Source organism: Pinus tabuliformis, chromosome X (genome assembly GCF_031772625.1).
Source record: "Pinus tabuliformis cultivar Carrire ecotype Pingquan chromosome X, CPIR1, whole genome shotgun sequence".
Lineage (NCBI taxonomy): Eukaryota > Viridiplantae > Streptophyta > Pinopsida > Pinales > Pinaceae > Pinus > Pinus tabuliformis.
In genome coordinates this window covers 175,486,535-175,496,770 of record NC_142308.1, presented here as the reverse complement: position 1 = coordinate 175,496,770, position 10,236 = coordinate 175,486,535, and positions in this window count along the sequence as shown.

Here is a 10,236-nt window from a genome sequence, read left to right as displayed (position 1 = left end):
TGCAAATGAAAATCCTAGCTACTAAGGAAAGAGAGATGGCGTTCTTTCAACAAAGAGCAAAGAGCACACACTATATGCACTGTCCTAAATCAAACCAACAAATAGTCTAAATGCAAATGCACATGCATGTATTTGTTTTCAGCCTTCTTAATGTGTGAATGATAAAAAGAAAGCTAATGTGCAAATCTGAATTATTTTTCAAAGTGACAATTACTAACAAGCTTCTTTTTAAAACAAAATGAGGACAATGACAACACTTTGCGATTTGGAATTGAAAACTTGCTTTCAACACTAGAAAAACTACTAATTCAGATCAAATACAATAGTAATAGGGTAATCGACTATCAAGAACAATCAAATTCTCTTCTATGACTAAAAACGACACTTGCGACACTTTCAAATCAAGAAACAACAATACAATTACGCTACTTCTTTGTAAACGAGAACTGAAAATGACTCAAAAAATACATAAAAACATTTACAGTTCTTTGCACAATGGAGGTGGAATATTAGAAAGGAAAGGGGTTTCAAACACAGGTGTACTGACTACAGGCAGCAAAACTCCAGAATAGATCTGAAAAGAGTGAACACAGAAACCAAAATTTAGGAACAAGGCCTTGTTTGATCAGCGCACCTATAACACAGTGAAATTGAAATGCAACTCACCTACTACACTCGGGAAGTGCACTGCATTTGATGTTCACATAACAGAGAGTGCGCTAGACCAGGGACGAGACTTTGATTGGATTTCAGGTCACAGTTTGCAGTTCAGTTCAGGGATTTTGGCCGAGCAAGTGGTAATCAGTAAATCAATCACAGGGGTATATCTAAGGAGGTTACTAGAGCCACCACGAGGGAAATTATAAAGATTGTAAATCAATTGTTTAATTCATAAACAAAACCCAGAGATTGACTGAAGCAGCGTTGATCTACTTTGCACTTGCATAGCAAATGCAGTTCGAAGGCTAGCTCGCTTGACTTCAGGGTCCATCTGTAAGTCTATAAAGTAAACAAATGTAGATGAACAAACAATCTACTCGCTCCCCAGCGGAGTCGCCATTTTGTTACTGGGAATAGTGTCTATGCAGAACTGCTAATCCCACTAAGGCTGGTAGCTACCTTAGAAACAAACAAACTAAAACTACTTTCATTTTCCTTTATGAAAGATAGATGAGAGAAGAATAAATGAGACCAACCTTTGTCTTGCGCTTGGTTCCTCGCTCGATTCCTCTCTCTTCTGATAGTCCTTTGCTACTTGCTTTCGTACCCAGCTTCACAGAGTACCTGTAGAGTCAAAGCAGCATAACACTATACGAAAACATAGATCTATTATCATAAGCAATATAGGATCAGATGTATATTAACCACACAAATGCATAAAACATCAATCACACAAGTGTATGGAGGAAAACTTGAATAGTTTTATTGATAATCAAGAAAGAGCCAAGAGAATTACAACCAATTGTTTTGACCCAGCATCATCCTCTCAGCAAGTAAGCCCTTCTTCACCTCATGAAAAGCTTAGATCGCCCAACACTATGATGTTGTCTCAAGAAACCAACAGCACTTCCTTACAAGATGCAAAATTCCAGCCTCTGGATCTCTGGGATGAGGGATCCATATATATATGTCTGCAAGGGAGGTGAGTCAACTTGATATTTGATTAGTGTATTCCCTCTGATAGTTCTTGATTCCGCTTGGATATTGATGATCTCTTACTCATCCTTGGTCGAATTCAGAGAGGCAAGTGTCACAAGAGACGTTTCTGGAAGATTCCATGCTTCTCCACCTTGTGGATTGACCCTCCCATTTGTCCCTTCTCACCCATCACACCCCATAGAAGGGATTTTTGAAATGCAATGCACCTACTATGTGTATTTAGGTGGGATGCAACGCACTTTGCCTATGGAGCAGGTGAAATGGTCCAGTTTTGACCAGTTCTGAGTAGTTTTTCATGGAGAACTTCTGGGAGATGCTGTAATCAATTGACCTTGTTATTTTAGGGGTTGGAACAACACCTTTAGGGACATAGGAGCCCTTGGTTTATGGACATTTATGCTTGGGGTTGTAGTGCCCAAAAATGTCGATAACATCTGGTGAAGGAAGTTATACTATTTACACATTTGAAATAGTAGAACTAACAACCAGAGCCAAATCATATGAAGCTCCTATCACTCCAGCAGCAGAATCATCCACAGGTCAAAACCCATCGCCGCCCAGAGATTTGTGAATTGAAAGGCTGGTTGAGGACTTTGTAATTCGACCCCCCAAGGGGGCACTTCTACGCACAATGCACAACACATCTGCACGTGCCGCTCAACACTACAACATCATAGAGGATTTGGCACTCGAAGTATTACAAACATGCCCCAGCCAAAGGAAAGCTTTGCTTTCAGCTATCGGAGGTATTGACGCTGCAGATTCCATGCTTTCCATTTTCGACATGGACAAATGTAAACCTCCCCTTTCACACTAGCTTGTATTTTAGGTGCATATCACTTCGAAAGGGAAAGGTATACACCGAACTATCATCGACGAAGGTGCTTCAACATGCCTCATGTCAGCTTCATGCTGGCTTGCCTTGGGTTCCCCAACCCTCTCACCACTGTCGAACTCCCTTAAAGCTTTCGACAGCCACACCTTTGTTCCAAAAGGATACTGATGAGCCCCAATTTTTGGTATAATTTGGGCTCATTTGGCCTACTTTCTTTGCTCAAACCATTCACTTTTTACTGCTTATGCATGCATTTCTTAGTTTATTCGTGTTGTTTGTAGGAAGAAGGGTAGACATTTTATCTACGTGACTAATGCATGATGCTTTTAGGTTTTTGGCATTAAAAGGGAGAAAAAGACAACGAAAAAGGAGACAAGGAGACAATGAGGTGGCACTGCTGGTTTTTAGGAGAGGATGTCCACGGTCTTGGGGACCTTCCTCGTGATTCCCACCAAGAACTCCGAGCTCCAATCCATCTCCCCACCGAGCTTAGAAGCAGCCAGCTGTTCTACAGGAACAGCAGTTATAACTGTTCTACAGGAACAGTAGTTATGACTGTCCTACAGGATCAGCAGTTAAACTTTAGTTGGACAGCCGAGCTCCTAAAATCAAGGACATCTGTTGGATGATCATTTTTGCATAAATACTGAGGCCGTAGCCTTGCAGAGAAGCTTTTTGAACCTTGGCATTACTCTTGTAATTGAAAAGTACGAGCTAGAGCTCAGTCGTTGTTCCTTTTTGTAAGCCAATTTGGCATGACATCAGATTATGAATAAAGAAGGCAGATTTTGATCTAGTTCTGAGTTTTCTCAAGGAGCTATAGCTCTCAGGTTAGGGCCCAACCTGAGAGCAATAGATCTCCTCAGTGTTGTAATGTGTTTGCATTTCGTTCTAGCACTTTGAGTTTGTTTATTTTCACATGCAATTCGAATTCACAGTTTGGTAATTTAGTCGTTTTCATGAGCATAGATAGGACTAGTTTATGGTGATTTGCTTTCAGTTGCTTAAGTTTGATAGGAGGATAGATATAATCTCTTGGAGCTCCAGCAAAAAGGTTGAGGAAGTCTCCACTACCATCTCTGTTTGGAGATTGGAGTGCAGCCTATACCAGCCACAAAAATACGCAGTTCTTCACTTTATACATGCTGCAACATAGTCTCGTTTATGATAGATCTTTCCATGCACTTCACTCTTGCACCATACACCTTCATCACCGCTTCATGCACATTCCTCTACACGCTTTATATTGCTGTTCATTGAGTTCAGGTAGCTTAGGTTAATGAATTTTCATCTTGGTGACAGTCATAAGCCATTTGTTTCATTTACACTGCTCTTTCTCGTTCTATTACCTTCTTCTTCGTCTTGATCACGCATACAACCACATCCTTGACCTCTGCTCCGCTCTATTATCTCCCAAACTCCTCCACTCCTCACGTAACTTCATTCTTTAGACATTTCGTTGTTATAATCTTCCATCCATCCACCCACTTCATACACTCGTTCTCCATCCTACTTATCCACTCCTGAGCCATCACCAGCTTTATTCCTACCTTGCACATCTCCCCCTACCATTCCATCACTCCACCATCACTTCAAACACCCACGGTAGGTCATCCTGTAGCAATTTGTAGACTTCCTGTAGAAACCCTTGCGTTTCCTGTAGAATCCCCTGCAGACATCCTGTAGGAGGCCACTCACTCGGTTGCTGAGCCTCTGAACGTGAGGAACCTCTATGGACTGATGCTAAGGATCTCTGGGGACCTCTCCTAGCCTCCCCAACCTTTCCCAAGCTTTCCTTCCTTCCGCATCACATCTGCACAACCAAACCCTAATAAGCACAAAATCACAATCACTCCATCCACTTAAAGAAAAAATACAAAAACATGTCTTTTTAGATGCAAGTAGATTAGATTCATGCATTTTCACTTATTGGAAGTAATGGCATCATTGGTAGAAGTTTCCTTCACATTCTTTGCATCATAGAGGTTAGACTAGTTAAATTAGGGTTTCCTAGGGTTTCCATGTTTTGATTTGCTTTCAGTTCATTTTTGCCAATTAGATTAGTCTTCTTTGAGCTAGCTTTCGTCCATCATTTAACAAGCTTCTTCTGAGAGCCTATAGAATTTGGCTTGAGCCCTAGCGGACTTGTGCCAGCTGACCAAGTGACAGCTGCGACAAGAGCTAGTACTTGTGCATACAGCACCGTCGCTTCCAAGTTTGTACGAACTACCGGGTTGATAAAATTAAGAGACAGGAAGCCCCAGGAGTTGTAGCATTATTGCTACAATACTGGAGCTCACCATCTTTTTGGCGCCGTTGCCGGGGAAGCGTCAGAGTATTAGCAATTGTTGCTTTTCTTCTACTTTCTTACTCTTACCTTCTGTTAAGTAGTTTACTTCATTTCCATTCTGTAAAAGTAGCATAGCATTTCTTGCTTTCATAGATTAGCATTTCCTGCTTTCATAGATTAGCATTTCCTTTCTGCAAGCGTAGACTAGCATTTCCATTCCTGCAATTTCATTTGAGCAAAGTAGATTAGTCCTTTCCTGCTTTCAGTTAATTTTGCATCTTTCATAGATAGTTGTAGATCAATCTGTCTCAGTTTTGCAGGTACCAAAAGAAATCAAAGAGAAAAAAGAAAGTCTTTTCCATTTCATGCCTCGTAGGAACCGGGATAGATCAGGCAAATTCCTACCAAACACCCCCACCACATCACTGAGTCACCCTTCTCTCCTCTTTGGTGACAGTGACCCAGAAGAACCTATAGGTGAACATCCTGAGATATCTGAAGATCCTATAGTAGAAGAAGAGTTAGAGACTACTCCATTTGAAGCTATGGCTGATAATAGAAGAGAAGATGAGAGAATAGAAGGTGCCTTCCCCATCTGAGAGACCAATGGAGAGATGAAAATGAAAAACATTAGCCCCTCCGCCTTACCTCACTTCCATGGGTTGACCACTGAAGATCCAGATACCTTCCTATTTGAGTTTGCTGTCCTTTGTAGAACCTATGACTATACTGAAGATGAGCAAAAGTTGAAACTTTTCCCTTCCACTCTCAAGGATGCAGCACTACGCTGGTTCATGGGTTTACCTGGGAATAGTATCACTACTTGGGCTCAGATGCAGCAAGCTTTCAACACCAAGTACCGGGATTACTGTAGGTCCAAGGAAACAAAGGGGGAAATCTTTCGGATGTCCATGGGAAATGATGAGTCCTTAGAGGATTATGAGGAGAGGTTCCAACTAAGCTATAAGCGGGCCAGGTGCACACTCGACCCTGAATCCCTCAAGTTGGTCCTACTCCGAGGAGTCCCTGAAGACCTCTTAGATACCCTTCACATGTTAGCTGGGGGGGACATTTACCAACTGCCTTATGAGGACATCAAGACTGTGTTTAGAAACCACTCCAGGGCAGCTCGGAAACGAGGTAGAGGAAACCACCTCTCAACTAGTGTCCCTTTCTCCAAACATGAGCTTGCAAACCAATTAGAAGATCTTAAGAGTGAGGTGAGACAAACCATTGCCATGCAGCTTGATACATTCAGGATTCAGCAAAAGAAAGAAGAGGCTGAGAGAGCCTTCGCTGTCTTCTGTCCTAGGTGCACAAGGAGGCACCCTAAGAACGAATGTCCATTGCATTCGGTTGAAGTGTGTTTCGTTTGTGAGGAGGACCATCCCACAAATCAGTGTCCAACCTTACCTGGGTTTAAAGCCATGTACCAAGGGACCGAAGCTCCCACAGAGCCTCTCTACTACCTCAACCAAAGGAGGCCACAAGGATCTAGACCTTATCAGCAGGGGATGCAAGGGGCATCTCAAGCTTATTACAACCCCAACCAGTCAACTCCTATGCCTTCCTGGGGTCCCCCTGCTCATCCTTCATGGTCCATGCCTCCTCCATGGTCTTATCCACCTCAGTACCCCACTCAACCTACTTCTCATCCATATCACTCACATACCCAGACACAGCCTCAATGGAATGCACCTCAGTCGGGGTGGAGGCCCCAATACAACACTCCTCCTGCCATTTTGCCTCCACCACCAGTGCAACCTCAACCATTACCTCCTGCTCCTCCAAGGCAACCTCAAATGCCTGCTCAACCGAACCCGAACCCCAACAATAGACAGGCCCAGCAGGTATACACTGGGGAAACCTCATGCCCTACCTATGCTGTGGAGATCCAGGAGATCAACCTTCGATCTGGAAAGAATCTACCAGATCGCCAACCCCCTCCCCCAGAGGATGAGGAAGATAAACAGGAAAGTGAACCAAAGGCTATTCCACCCTTTCCTGAGAGACTAACAGCCACCACACAACCTAACCCAGAAGAAGATGAGCTTTTGGGTGAGCTCAAGCAGTTGTGTGTAAAAATCCCACTTCTCCAAGCCATCAAGGATGTGCCAATATATAACAAGCTGGTTAAGGAGAAGTGTTTCAAACACCCAGGCAGACGGAAGAAAGATGCCTCAACTATCAATGTCATAGGACAACTGTCTGACCTTATGCTAGGACAAGTCATCTGCCCAAAGTACCTAGATCCTGGAAGTCCTGTAGTAGATGTTCACATCAATGGCACCATTATCCCCCACACCTTGATTGATCTGGGGGCGGCCATCAATGTGATGACCAGGGATACCATGCTTAAACTCAATCTTTAGGGTTCCTTGAGGAAGACCTCGACAGTACTGCAATTAGCAGATCGCTCCACCGTGACTCCCGAAGGGATTGTGGAGGATGTCATGGTCTCCATTGATTCTTGGGAATTTCCTGCAGACTTCCTGGTTCTGCAACCAAAGGCCAAGCTTACTGGATATCCTCTCATTTTGGGAAGGCCTTGGTTAGCTACTGCAGATGCTTACATAAGTTGTCGGGCAGGAAACATGACCATCAAAAATGGTCCCATGTCCAAGCAGCTAGTCCTATACCCTCCTGCCCAACCTTCTTTAGAGCATGATTTACCACTCTGGTTGGAAGAAGGAGAAGAAGACGAGGTGTACTCAGCACCTCTGTGCACCTTAGATACCACTAGGAAAGACCCCCTAACCGAGGATGACTTGATCGAGACCTTGATCCAGAATCCACCTTCCAGTGCACTACCCTTAGAGGAATTGGTGGAGGATGCCCAAGCTAGCACCTTAGTGGATCTCTGTACAACCAACCCTGTTACTCCCAGAGTCAAGAATGTGGAGTTCGGCCCTGAGAAAGCATTGAAGATCAGCTCCTCCCTATCTCCTTCCCAGGAAAAGGAGCTGTGTAGTCTGTTGGCCAACCACCTAGATGCTTTTGCTTGGAGCTATAAGGAAATGAAAGGAGTCCATCCTTCGGTCTGTACCCATCATATATACATCAAAGAGGATTGTAAACCGGTTAGGCAACCTCAAAGGAGAATGAATCCAGCCCTTAAAGACATTGTCAAGGAAGAATTGCAGAAACTGTTGGATGCCGGATTCATCTACCCCATCTCAGATAGTGAATGGGTGTCCCCTCTAGTGTTGGTTCCCAAGAAAAATGGGAAATGGAGAATTTGTGTGGACTACCAAGAACTGAACAAGGCTACTAAGAAGGACCATTTCCCTCTACCTTTCATAGATCAAGTGTTGGATGGACTGGCAGGAAAGAAGTTCTTCTCTTTCCTGTATGGGTTTAGCGGGTACAATCAAATCCAAATCAGCCTGGAAGACCAAGATAAGACCACCTTCACTTGTCCTTGGGGTACCTTTGCCTATCGAGTCCTTCCCTTTGGGCTATGCAATGCTCCTGCTACCTTTCAGAGAGCTGTCTTGAGCATCTTCTCGGAGCTGGTCCATGATGCAGTGGAAATATACATGGATGACTTTACTCCTTATGGGGCCAACTTCCAGGAAGCATTGTCCAACCTGGGGAAAGTCCTAACCAAATGCACCGAGATGAACTTATCCCTTAGTCCTGAAAAATGTGAATTCCTAATGACTGAGGGGACCGTGCTAGGCCATACCATTTCTTCTCAAGGATTGCAGGTGGATCCTAACAAAATTGCTCTCATCAAGAGGGTTCCACCTCCTCAAAAGGTAAGGGATGTCCGGAGTTTCTTGGGATTAGCAGGATACTACCGGAGATTCATTAAAGATTTCAGCAAGCTAGCCTCGCCATTGTTTGGTCTGTTGGCAAAAGATGTGGAGTTTAAATGGACTGACGATTGTCAGAGGGCTTTAAATGAATTGAAGGACAAGCTGGTGTCAGCCCCAATCCTGAGAGGTCCAAACTGGGCCCTACCTTTCCACATCCACACTGATGCCTCGAACAAAGCCATAGGTGCAGCTTTAGGACAAGTTGAGCAGAAACTTCCATATGCCATTTACTTTGTTAGCAAAAACTTGTCCAAAGCTGAGCTGAATTACACTGTAACCGAGAAAGAATTCTTGGCTGTGGTCCATGCATTGAACAAGTTCCGACATTATATTACTGGTTACCAGACCTTTGTACATACTGACCATGCTGCTATTAGATATTTGATGAATAAACCAGATGTGAATGCTCGTATTATTAGATGGTTACTTTTATTGCAGCAGTTTGATCTAACCATTGTTGATAAACCAGGTAGAGAAAATGTTGTTGCTGACTTTTTATCTAGATTGGATTTGTCTGCAGATGAGGATGGAACAGTGGACGATCAGATGCCTGATGAACATCTGTTTGCTATTTCAGTACTCTCTCCATGGTTTGCTGATATAGCAAACCATCTTGTTTCAGCACAGTTCCCTCCACACCTATCTTCCAGAGAGAAGAGCAGAATCATCAGAAAAAGTGCCTCATTCACTTGGATCGGGGGCAATATGTTCAAGCTTGGCCCCGATCAGATCTTAAGGAATTGTGTAAGGGAGGAGGAAGTCTTTGATATCCTCCTCACTTGTCATGATGGGCCTTGTGGAGGGCATTTTGCAGCAAAGAGAACTGCCTTCAAGATCCTGCAGGCAGGCTACTATTGGCCCACACTTCATCAAGATGTCAGAAGATATGTCAGTCAATGTGACCAATGCCAAAGGATGGGGAAACTGACCCAAAGGGATGAGATGCCTCTCCAACCTCAAGTGACTCTTGAGCCATTTGAGAAGTGGGGCATGGACTTTGTGGGCCCAATCAACCCCTCTTCGAGGCAAAGGACTTACATCATTGTGTGTACTGACTATTTGACAAAGTGGACAGAGACCAAAGCAATCAAAGCAGCAACAGAAGAAAAGGTGGCCGAGTTCCTAAGAGAGAACATCTTCTATAAGTTTGGCTATCCAAGAGAGCTGGTCACCGATCAAGGGAGCCAGTTCACCTCCAACCTGGTTGAAGATCTCCTAGCTCATCACAAGATCAAGCACAGGACTTCCACCCCTTATCACCCTCAAGCAAATGGGCAGGTGGAAGTCACCAACAGAGCATTAGAAGGGATCTTGACTAAAGTGGTGAGCAGCAGCAGAAAGGACTGGGCAGATCGCCTGGTAGAAGCCACATGGGCCTACAACACCACTTGGAAGACCACCACCGGTTTCACACCTTATGAGCTGGTCTATGGGAAGAAAGCTTTGTTGTCCATTGAGTTTGAATACAACACCTTGAGGATGGCAGCTCAGCTGGACCTAGATCTCAGCCATGCACAACAAGAAAGGCTGCCGCAGCTGAATGGCCTGGACGAGCACCGCATGCAGGCCCTCCTTCACTCAGAAGTGGTTCAACTTCAGAGGAAGGTGTGGCATGACCAACATCTCCATGA